Source organism: Bubalus kerabau, chromosome 12, assembly GCF_029407905.1.
Source record: "Bubalus kerabau isolate K-KA32 ecotype Philippines breed swamp buffalo chromosome 12, PCC_UOA_SB_1v2, whole genome shotgun sequence".
NCBI lineage: Eukaryota > Metazoa > Chordata > Mammalia > Artiodactyla > Bovidae > Bubalus > Bubalus kerabau.
In genome coordinates this window covers 35,513,729-35,519,489 of record NC_073635.1, presented here as the reverse complement: position 1 = coordinate 35,519,489, position 5,761 = coordinate 35,513,729, and positions in this window count along the sequence as shown.

The window sequence follows — 5,761 nt, the reverse complement described above, 5'->3', positions numbered from 1 at the left end:
TATCTAGTCTTGACCTCTGTTTATCCTAAAGGAAATCAACCCTGAATATTCACTGGAAGGACTGATGCTGAAGCTGAAGCTGTAATACTTTGGCACCTGATGTGAAGGGCCAACTCATTGGAAAAGACCCTGATGCTAGGAAAGATTTAAGGCAGGAGGAGAAGGGGACAACAGAGGATGAGATGGTTGGATGGCATCAGCGTCTCAGTGGGTATTAGCCTGAGCAAATGCTGGGAGATAGTGAAGAATGGGAAGCCTGGTGTGCTGCAGTCCACAGGGTCACAGAGCTGGACATGACTTAGTGACTGAACAACCACAAAAGACAACAACTTGACCTCAGTGGAAGACGGATGCCAGTGAAGTCAAGGAGTGAAGAAAGTTCTCAAAAGAGTGTGTAGATTGTTTGTGTCCAAAGGCAGTTCCCAAAGATGTGCTAGAAATGTGTGGGGAGCAGGTGAGGACTGGAGGTCTGGGCAGGGTGCCAAGAAATGAAAACATGATGGAATTGACCGAGGAAGAGAAATGGGAGCCCTCCTGGGTCTGAACCTGGCAGTCTGTCTGAGATTGTGGCCTGGTCGTGTCCAGATGACTCGGCTCATTTGCTTTGGGGTTGTTGAGGGTCCTCGGACCTGCAGTCCAGCAACCTGGTCATGGGGTAGAACAGCGGCAGCACCTTCAGTAAGAAAGCAGAGTCTAGATGGTGCTGAGCCCAGGGGTACGGAAATAACCATGAGGTGAGAAGTTGGATGCTTGTCCAGCCAGGAGGAGAGAGGGATTCGGAAAGGCAGGGCTGGGAGAGCTGAGGAAAGGTGAGGCCAGAGGAGAGGAAATCGGGGGGTGGGTGTTCAGTCCACAGGGAATGTGACTCAAGTTTAGTGGAGAAAATGGATGATCGCAAGCAAGCTGTCTTTCATTTACATGAAATGATCCTCTTTTGATGGATGGACGATCCATATTTTACACTATGACTTAGACTCTTGACACAACAATTTCTGCAGCCATCTGCATCCCTCACGTGTGACGAGATTGTTTAGATCAGTCTTTTTGATGCAAAAATTTCCAATTGTTCCTACTTTCAAATTAAATAAAAAATCTTCTGCCTCCCCAGCCCCACCCTCAAAATTCCAGAGCAAAATCTTTACTGTAGACATTGATCTGGTTTCCTGTCAGACAGAAGAAGGAAGATAACAGGGTGTGGTTTGGGAAACACATCTTGCTTTCCAATTAACTTCACGCTATTTAAATTATAACATTGAAACGAGAGAGTTTATTGGGTCATTGTGCATGTTGCATGTCGCTGATAATTTCTGTCTGTACACTCACCTTTTAAAGAATAAAGAAAGACAATAATAGTCTTAAGGCATCAGGAAAAAATACAATTCATTTGAGTCTTCCCTTGTGACTTATATACCACACAGGGTCATAGAGTGGAAAAATCTCAATTTCCCAATCTCACAATAATTTGAAGATAAATTCTCCTATTACTAGGTAAGCTTGAAGCACATTTACCCCTGTGGGCTTATGATCAGCTGAATGGATTCTAGAATAGTTTAAAATTGAGATCATGTCTACAGATCCAAGGCATCACATACTACCATCAGGGGTTTCATGCTAAAAACAAAGAGAACATTACCAGGCCTCTTTTTTGATTGTGGCAGCCAACTAGGAATTCCCTGGCCTCTTCTTGGCTTACTCATTTTCCCCAATGTATTGCATTTTCATCCTGTAAAAACGTGTCTCATTGAAGCCCCCATTCTAGGCACAATTTCCTTGTTCTCAAAACTGATGATGAGATAAACACCACCCTGTTGGAAAGATCCCCGTCAAGGGGAAGAGCTCTTCTCTTCAATTATACAGGATGTGATGATAAATAGATTTGAACAGGACTAGAGTGAAGTTTGAGGTATGAACTTTCAATTGTTACCTAATTTAAATAGCTTTTGACACACATCGAGCAAGTGTTTTTGAGCTGTGAAAAAAGCATTCCTGAAAAAAAGTGCCAGGTTGGCTAATTTTCGCTGATATAATAAAAAGACAAGACTGGAAATTTAACGTTTAAGACATCATCAAAAGCCATGAGTGTTTAAACATTTCTCACTCTAAAAGTTTCAAAGCCAAAGTATTCTTTCCAATTAAAACAGTAATTAATAACAGCTTAATTTATTATTTATGCATTAGACCTTGCTAAATGGCAAATTAGGAGGAAAAAGAAATAGTATTCATGTAAACCATTTGAAAAAGCCAAGTAATGCATTTTTTGTTCCTTTTGCATCAAGATTTTATAATCAATGTCCATTATCTCTAGTCGACTTGTTCAGACTCCAAGCCCAAAGATCTAAGTTTATTGACCATTAGTCTAGCTGCAGTGTTCCAAGACTTCCTAGTTGCCCCAGACTGTGAACACCAGATGTTAGCCACGAACTGAAAAATTTAGCTTAAATGATCATTAATATTAGTCATGGGTGCTTGAGTGCATCACTCAATGGGCCTCAGTGCTTCCTTTGGTGTACCTGACCCACAGGTGAGGTTAACCTTGACCTGTCCTTTGCTTCTGTCCATCTGTTCAGCTGTAAGTGACCTGAATGCTCAGATGAATTCATGATTTCAGGAGTCATTGCCTCTTGCTGCTGCATTAAAGAAACCCCAGCCCCCCCCTGAACTTGACCCTTTCATGCTGTCTTTGCAGTGAAAGTTCCCTGGCTGCTCGAAGCCTAGGGGAGGATCAGTCCCACCTGACCTCCTCAATGTTATTTCCAAAGAATCCTCCATGCACCTTCATGAAGAGTCGCTTTCTTCCCAAGTTAACATGACCCAGCATTCCCATGTTTAACCCTCCTTTTTGTTGTAACTCAGTCACCTATGTTCTGGCATCCTGCTACAATTACTGAAGACCTGCTACTTAGGTCACACTCATCCTCTATGGCCCACTTTGAGCCCTCAGACTGGCCAGTTTTGACATTCACACGGCCCAAGCAACCAGCACCTCGGTGTCCAGTTCCTTAGAAACCACCAGGACCATTGACCTTTACCTTGGCCTACTTTCAACCCCCTTCACTCTAGGATTCTGGGCCAGAAAATCTAAATTTCTTTGTGACCGCTTCCTGGCCTCCTGCCTCACATTCTGGTGGTCCCTGGACTTGCTCAGCATCCTCCAGGCTCTTTATTCTTCGATGATCCTTGTCTATCCACCTGTCATACACACCTCAGTTTGGCAGACAACTGGGAGCTTTCTCATGGACCTCTCCTGCATTTTTGCTATGTCCTGGTGGTCCCTTAAGACCATTCATTGGGGAAATGGAGACCTTCTGATGTGAGCTGTGCCTCGTCTCCTCTCTGCCCCTTCTGGGGCATGAAAACCATCCCTACTCTTATCTCATTTACCTCTTCCCCACTCTAGACTAGGACCCTCTCTTGTATTCATGGCCTCGTTCACTTTTGCTTCTTTTAGGATCTTGTCCATCAGCGAGGCATCTTCACTATTGTATGGTTAGTCTTTCCTTTTTATACTGACTCTTCTGTCTCTGTTCCTATTTTCTTTTCTTCTGTTTTATTTTTTGGCCATGCTGTATGGCATGTAGGATCTTAGTTCCCTGACCGGGGGTCAACCCCAGACCCCCTGCACTGGGAGCTCAGAGACTTAACCACTGGACTGCCAGGGAAGCCCCAGTCTCTCTTCCTGTTTTCAATGAACAATGCCACAGTTTTAGAGTCACTTAAGTTCAAAATTGGAAGCATTCTGTGCATTTTCATCTTTTATGGCCATATCGACCTTGTAATAATCCCAGTGTTAATATTCAGTTATAGAGTGACTACTATCTGTTGGCACTAAGTGCTTTGCCCATATGTTTTTAGTTCAACTTCACAGCAGCTCTAAGAATTTGATATTGCTCTTGTCCTTTTGCATGCGAAGATATTGAGGCACAAGAAGTTAAGTGGCAGCCTGAGTACATACTTGGTAAGTGGTGAATCAGAGATACAACATCAGATGCTGGGTATATCTCCTAAATATGTCACGATTATTCCTACAATAGTAATATTGTCTTATTTCAGGCCCTTGAAGCTTTTTGTATCAGTAGCAAAGTTTCCTGGAATAGCCTTGCTGATTCCTGTCTTGTACCCCTGGTGACCTTGTGCTGATAGACAAGTCGGTCTATCATAGACTCTAAAGTAACTCCACCGTCCCAAGCTATGAGTGCTTGGAGTAGAAATGATGATTGTTTTGTTTGGATCAATCTTGTAATTTCTTTTTAAATTTACATTAATGATATATAAATGTTTTGATTGGGCCGATTTGCTTATAGAAGGGATGTAATAAAGTAGTTAACTTTGGGTTGATACTTTCAAATCCTGACTCCAATAATTACCAGGTGCTGGATTTGGGGTAGGTTACTATACCTCTCTCTGTGTTAATTCCTCACTTTTAACATGGGACTCACAACTGTCTCCACATAAAATTCTGTATTTGTGTACCCATATCATAGGGTGGTTCTTAGGAATAAATTAAATTATTTAACATATGTAGAGTGTTTTTTTACAAGCATCTTCCATGGATCAGCATTAAAGATTTCATTGCATTGCATTGCATTGCATCCTCCTGCAATGCAGGAGATGTGGGTTTGACCCCTGAGTCAAGAAGATCCCCTGGAGATGGAAGTGGCGACCCTCTCCATTATTCTTGCCTGGGAAATCCCATGGACAGAGGAGCCTGGCCTGCTGCAGTCCATGGGGTCACAAAGAGTCAGACAAAACTTAGCCATTGAACAATAACAGAGTATTTAATATTTTTAAGGGAACCTGGTATGGAGTAAATTGCTATCTCTGTGTTAGTCTTTTTTATCCACACGTGCACGCTGTGCACGCTGGCCGGAGATCAGGCCTACAATTCAAAATGGTCTTGATAAACCATTTGCTTTTCATCTGCAGACAATGATTGTCTTCCTGCTGGGATCACTGTGATACAGCTGTGATGAGCCACACGGCATTGCTGTGTGGATCCTGCTCTTCCGGAACTGAGTTGTGTTGAAGCCTGTCTTCCAGGATTTGAAGTTGCCCTCCTTGACTTGGAAGCAGAAACAAAGGCCATTGCCAAAGTTGCTCCATATAGACATGGATCCTCTCCCAAACAAGTGTAGAGTTTCTCTGAGAAAAGCATAAGGGTTCTAATCCACATGACATCATTTTCAAGATACAGTGTTAGCCACCCAACAAGCCAAGAAATCAGTCTTGCAGGCACCACAACTCCCCAGGAAACATCTGCAGGACCTTCTGCCATGAAGAAGAATGAAGTGGGCCTGGGGAGCCTGGGGCTTGTGGGGGGCTCCATCTGGAAGCAGTGATGGAGGCAGTCTGCTGACTTGGGAGGGGGAGCTTTCTCTAGGTTTTTGAAGACATAGAAGGAACATGAAAGGTGGTTTGGACAATGGTTCATGTTGGCTTGTCCTTCATAACTACTGGGCATAGTTATCTTTCAAAATCCATCTCTTGACCTAACGTCTATTCCACCTTTCGTGAGCTCTAAAAGACCTAGGCTCACCTGTTGGTCATGCACTTTTGAACAGAATTTGATTTCAATTGTTGCAGTCCAACAGTTTATCTTCTAAGTTAAAACTGGACACACTTGGCAGTCAGGCACATGAAGCAATGCTGGATTTTGAAGTCTAGGATGAAGAAAGAAGACTAAAGATGGATTCAACCTGACCTTGGAAATAAGCAAGTAGCTCATAAAAAGAGGAGGGGGCCTGGGAACCAAAAGAGACAGCCT